The sequence below is a fragment of the Thamnophis sirtalis genome, unplaced genomic scaffold (genome assembly GCF_051295495.1).
Source record: "Thamnophis sirtalis isolate CommonGarterSnake01/CBP01778 unplaced genomic scaffold, rThaSir2_p1.2 scaffold_10, whole genome shotgun sequence".
NCBI classification, from domain to species: domain Eukaryota; kingdom Metazoa; phylum Chordata; class Lepidosauria; order Squamata; family Natricidae; genus Thamnophis; species Thamnophis sirtalis.
The window spans coordinates 59,013,990-59,019,989 of record NW_028261390.1 but is presented as its reverse complement, the minus strand read 5'-3'; the positions used below and the strand labels follow the sequence as shown (position 1 = coordinate 59,019,989).

At 36.7% G+C, this 6,000-nt stretch overlaps 2 long non-coding RNA genes across 2 annotated transcripts; both read left to right on the top strand.

The window, feature by feature from the left end:
• The first annotated feature begins 426 nt into the window (after positions 1–426).
• On the top strand, positions 427–1,523 carry LOC148043904 (uncharacterized). The gene is made up of 3 exons (XR_015697832.1): positions 427–569; positions 729–908; positions 1,350–1,523. It is a non-coding gene; the product is annotated as an uncharacterized LOC148043904 (long non-coding RNA).
• A 3,336-nt stretch (positions 1,524–4,859) lies between these two features.
• Positions 4,860–5,423, top strand: LOC148043903 (uncharacterized). The gene is made up of 2 exons (XR_015697831.1): positions 4,860–5,057; positions 5,208–5,423. It is a non-coding gene; the product is annotated as an uncharacterized LOC148043903 (long non-coding RNA).
• The last annotated feature ends 577 nt before the right edge of the window (positions 5,424–6,000 follow it).

Here is a 6,000-nt window from a genome sequence, read left to right as displayed (position 1 = left end):
CTGTCTGTACCCCCTTCCCTGACTTGAATTGTGAGCCGCCTTGAATCCCCTTTGGGGAAAAGGGCGGCATATAAATGTAATAAATCCAATCCAATCCAATCATTCTTGAGACAATGATGCAATGCTGAAATATGAAAATAACTAAATTAGAATGATATAATTCATCAAGCAGAATGGGGAAAAATCATTCTTTAAAGAAAAGACAAAAATATTGAGAAGTTATACTTCATGGTACTGGCATGAATTATGTCACAATTTATCTTTATGATGTCATCAATGTAGCAGTTATATACTGCTATTTAGTTATTAACAAAACAGTTCAGCAGTTGGGGCAGAAAACTAGTGGCAGGTAAGGCTTTTTAAATGGCTGTTTACATTCAGCATTAAAAAAAACATTTAAAAAAAATAGCTGAAGTTTTGTTTCTGGATGGATGAGTGGATGATCAGATGACCTGCAAATCTGTGTTGTTTCAAAGCTGTTGCCTACAATTCTTTGCTGGAAAATAAAGCGAAGAAAATTGATCAAATCATCTCCCAGCAACATAGTAGTCATTGTAATAACAACACAGGTAGAAAGTAGTGCTTAAAAAAGGGAGTACAATAGTACAATAATGTCTTATTACATAGCAATAATCTTAAGAATAATAATGTATTGTAATTCATATTTCCTAAAGACTGACCGAATTGTCACAAAAGTCTAGTTGTGGTTTGTTTGTGTATTCCCGTAGTCAGAATAACACCACCATCTGAGGATGACCCATTGAATTTCCGGCTTATCTTGGGCTGAAAATTGTAAACTATGTCGCGGTACACGTGCCAGAGCAGCAGAAACAGGAGGCTGCACCGCAGTAGGCGATTAAAACAAAGGAGAAGAACTGGTAGAAGACAAAGGAGGCTGTATAAAAAAGGTTTTAAAAAATAACTAACACTTTTGAAAGGAAGATTAAGAAATGTCGAATGAGAAAAGAAGGAGAGAAATTCTTATACAGAAGGAAAGCATTGTGCTGCTTTCTTTTTGGTTTCAATTTTCCAGTACAATTTATTACCTAAATACTTTCAAATGTACAAGTATTGAATAATCATGCAGGAAACTCTTTATCGTGAAAAGGTGATTAGGCAGTACTAGACCTATTATTTTACTTTGAAATTAATGAAATATATTTCTTACGACTTAATTCCCACTATTTTCAATTAATGGCGAGTTTAAGAGCCTTCTTGTGCCGAGTTTAAAGATACAGCAGCTTTTATGTATTGCTTTTACAAGTTGTAAAATGGTAATTCTTCTCTATTTACATTTGTTCATACATTTATATATGTTTGTGCCAACCTTTTTGATCATTTTAATAAAGGTGTGCGGCAGTCTCATTACCGGAGGAGCTCCTTCTCAGTCTAGCCATCTTCAGCTCGTGAAACAGGACAACTTCAATCCCCAAAAGCAACATGTCAGGAGATGAGGATTGTGATATCTGACCCACCAAGTTTCTGCAACCATTCATGCTGAACAATAAACCTTTTGAGCATCACTTGGACTGCTTTTCGTGTCTCTGTAAAATATACTGTTGGAGGAAAAACCTCTTGATCATAGTTTGAAATATGACAAATATGACAATTTGGGGGTACATTAGATCCAAACTCTTTTAGAGAGACACAAATGATTGTTTGCTTTTTTTAGAACATGTGGAATCTCATGCGGAGCAAGGGGCTTAATTCTCTGCTTCTTTTATTTGCCACACATAGAAGCTTTGATAGCACTAAGCAATAGCACTTAGACTTATATACCGCTTCGTAATGCTTTACAGCCCTCTCTGAGTGGTTTACAAAGTCAGCATATTGCCCCATAACAATCTGGGTCCTCATTTTACCAACCTCAGAAGGATGAAAGGCTGAGTCAACCTTGAACCTGTGGGATTCGAACTGCCTAACTGCTGGCAACCAGCAGTCAGCAGAAGTAGCCTGCAGTACTGCAGTCTAACCACTGTGCCACCATGGCTCTTTAAAGCTATAATAGTAGAAGAAAAGACATTGGAATGGGAACTACATTTTAGAAATTATAAAATGTGTGATTAGGAGAGCTTTACTCAAAGTGATACTATTGCTTTGCCTTGGACAGCTATCAATCTAGGTACATACTGTATGTCTAAATATGATGGGAGTCAAACTCCAAATATTTGAAAGATAGAAAAAAAAAGGTTATGATCACCAATAATTTACATGGAGTGATAATACAAGCCTTAACTAGCCTATGTTCATCAAAGATTATGGAGATGCTATAAGCAAAATATTTTTCAAATAATGGCAAAATATCTTTGTGACATAAAAATTAGTGAACCAGTTAAAAGGGTGCTAGTTTGCATGAAGCTAGTTCAAAAATTTAATTCAATGGGATTTTAATAATGCTTTTACAGAATAGAAAAAAAAGGAAGTTATAATATGACTCAAGTAAGGAATAATCTGGGGAAATTAATTGCAATATATCTATCAATTTGAAACATTAATTGAAAACTATTAGAATTCTAAGAATACATAGAATGGAAGTAATATGACTCAGCAATACTCATTGTAAATATATATATATATATATATATATATATATATATATATATATATATATATATATATATATATATATATATATATATATATATATATATATAAAGTCACAACCCCTGGTATGCCCAAATATGGGAGGAAGGTCACACTTCCACTCTCTGTCTTCGGCTCGATCAGAAAGGTTGGCAGTTCAGCAATTCGAATCCCTCGCGCCACATAACGGAGTGAGCTCTCGTTATTTGTCCCAGCTTCTGCCAACCTAGCAGTTCGAAAGCATGTAAAAATGCAAGTAGAAAAATAGGGACCATATTTGGTGGGAAGGTAACAGCGTTCCATGCGCCTTTGGCATTTAGTCATGCCGGCCACATGACCATGGAGACGTCTTCGGACAGCGCTGGCTCTTCAGCTTTGAAACAGAGACGAGCACCTCCCCTAGAATCAGGAATGACTAGCACATAAGCAAGGCAAGAAATAATGGATGGAAATTAATCAAGAAGAGAAGCAACCTGGAATTAAGGATTTTATGTACGAGACGAGGCGTGAGGTAACTTTCAGAACGCTTTATTAACAGGCTTTAACAGCAACGGTATTCAGGACTCACGCGCGGGACAGCGCCGCCTGACATCCTATTTATATGGATAGCTGTCAGGCAGCCAGCCAATAGGAGGTGAGCAAATCTCCCGCTGGCAGCCAGCCGCACCTGGACCAATCAGGATGCGGCGGGGTGTGACTTGGCTACCGGCTGCGTCAGGAGGACGCAACAAAAGAGAAATTTCCTAACAGTGAAAAAAAATAAACCAGTGGAATAGTTTGCCTTCAGAAGTTGTGAGTGCTCAATTACTGAAAGCTTTTAAGAAGAGACTAGACAGTCAGTTGTCTGGAATGGTATAGGGAAGGGCTGTTAACCTTGCAGCCCGTGGGTCGGATGCATCATGTGCTGGCCACACTCATACCCGGTTTAGCAAAGAGGGGAAAGTCCCAATATATTACATGATGCCACTCTGATGATGCAAGTTTGACACCCTGGCATTAAGGTCTCCTGCTTGAGCAAGGGGTTAGACTAGATGACATCCGTTGTCCTTTACTGTTATTCTGAACATATTCTAGGAGAGTCTCATAATTGAAATAAATAAAAGTTATTATTGGATCCTCTAATATGTTAGTAAGACTTCGATACTTCTTTCAGGCAAAATTCTGTTGTTTTCTTCCTATTAAAAGTTGAAATTTATTCGGAAGATATTTGGATGACAGTTTGATTCCTATTAGCATGAAAAATTAACAGGTTGAGATAATGTTAATTAAAAACCTGCAGGCAAATGCTTCCCCCCCCCCCTTTTCCCTCCCTTCTGAATAATGGGATAAAGGACAGAAATCTAATTATTTTTCCCAAAAATTTCATGCATTGCAAGAATATGGGCTATTCAACTTCTATTTTCTTAATGTGGATATGGACGGTTAGCACTTCTAAAGCTTACTTGTTCTATTGAAAAATGTTTCAAAATTATTTAAATTTACAGTTTACGTCTATAGACACCTGAAGAATTGCGTTCTGTATTTTTTTCTGTGGGTTTTTGTTTTTATTTAGATTCAGAAGTCTGTAGTTTTAAACTTTGCTGTAATTTGTTTTTATACATTGGAAAAATGATAAATAAGAACTGAATATGAGTCAAAAGTAATATTTCAGAAAAGGCTGGCTCACGTTTATGTTATATCAAGCATAACTAAAGAGAACTAAACTAAACATAAATAAAGCTAAAATTTGCGAAGTATAGGTTGAACAACTACACTTCCTGCATTTCAGATTTTAAAGTTCACCATGACTTAAGAGTAGGAGTAAAAGTTGCTAATGTAGTAAAACTAAAAAAAAGGGAGCAGTTGTTTCTCATTTGGACAACTGAGGCATTGATATACTTTGTTTTTATTTAAATAACCACTACTCTCCTTGTTAAAACAAAATTTAAAAAATCTGGATAAATAAAAGTAGAAACTACCATTCTTTATGATTATAAGTTACCCGATAGCAAATTAGTGGGTCTTACTTCTAACACAAATGTGTAGAGAACATTGAACTTCTACCTTATCCTTCAGCTCTGAAAAACCATTTCTAAGTGTTGCTTTTTAATAATTGTCAGTGAACTAGTCTGTAAATTTTAAGATATTTCATTTTGTTGAAAGAAAATGTCCCCCACCCCCCAATAGCTGGCAGTTGCTATATATGGTCATGTTGTATCAAACAAAGGGCCACAGTAATAGTGTCATAGTATTATAGATTTTATAAAAGAGGGACCTGAGATACTCATGCTTCAGAAACTCTCAAAACACCTGAGTAGGCAGGTTGACTAAAGAGGCCAGGTCATCATGTCTCTGCTCCTAAAATCTTGAAAGATCAGGCAACATGGCAAGGCACAAAAGAGTATCCTGCAAAAATCCTGAACGTAAAGTACCGCCGAGCAGGAGGAATAAAAGATGCCGGCAAATCTATGATTCGCCTCTAAAAAAGAAGAATGGTAAACTTCTTATTTATACTGTTATAGACTGTGTGGATATAAGGCTCTTGGGAAATAGTATGAACGGGGATATTGGGGGATCACAACTACTATTCTTTCAAAACATTGAAAGAATGCTTTGACAATCAACTTGCATTTCGTTTTGGACAGGATACATCCGTGTTTGTGCTACGTACTATTACTGGAAAGATGGAAAAAAATAATTTCCAGTGCGGAATGATTCCATCATTCACATCAATTAATCACCGCCACGATGCAACTTTCAAGATAAGAAAACACTTTGGATTAAGTCATCAGTGAGCTGAAAAGTGTGTAAGATTGGGGAGCAATTCCTGACCTGCCTGTCATTAAACTCATAAAACTGTGTTTGTTTTGCGGTGATTCTAAATGTCTTTCTCCTGAGTTTCAGTGTAATGACACCTTTTTAAACCAAACAATTATGTAAAGGAATGACAAGCTTGCTTAAAGAAAAGAAAACACTCTTAAATACATTTGGAAATAGAACAAGAAAGTAAATCATACAGTGTATATAATTCTTTGTCTTTAATATAACAGTAAAGGTTCCCTCTCGCACATAATGTGCTAGTCATTTCTGACTCTAGGGGGTGGTGCTCATCTCCATTTCAAAGCCGAAGAGCCAGCACTGTCCAAAGACGTCTCCGTGGTCATGTGGCCAGCATGACTAAACACTGATGGCGCATGGAACGCTGCGAGACATCAGCCTTACAAAGTAGACCAGAAAGGAAACATGATCAGATCAGTAAATTCTACTTTATTGTAAGGTATAACAGAATCTTGCAAGACTAAAAGTTCTTCTCTCCAACCAACCTTTACAGCTCCCAAACAGGGGAGCGTTCTTAGTCTCTTGTCCTGTTGACATTACTGTTGCCAGCTAGGCTGCCTTTTATTTGACTGTTCTCTAGGTTTCATCTCATTGGCCGGT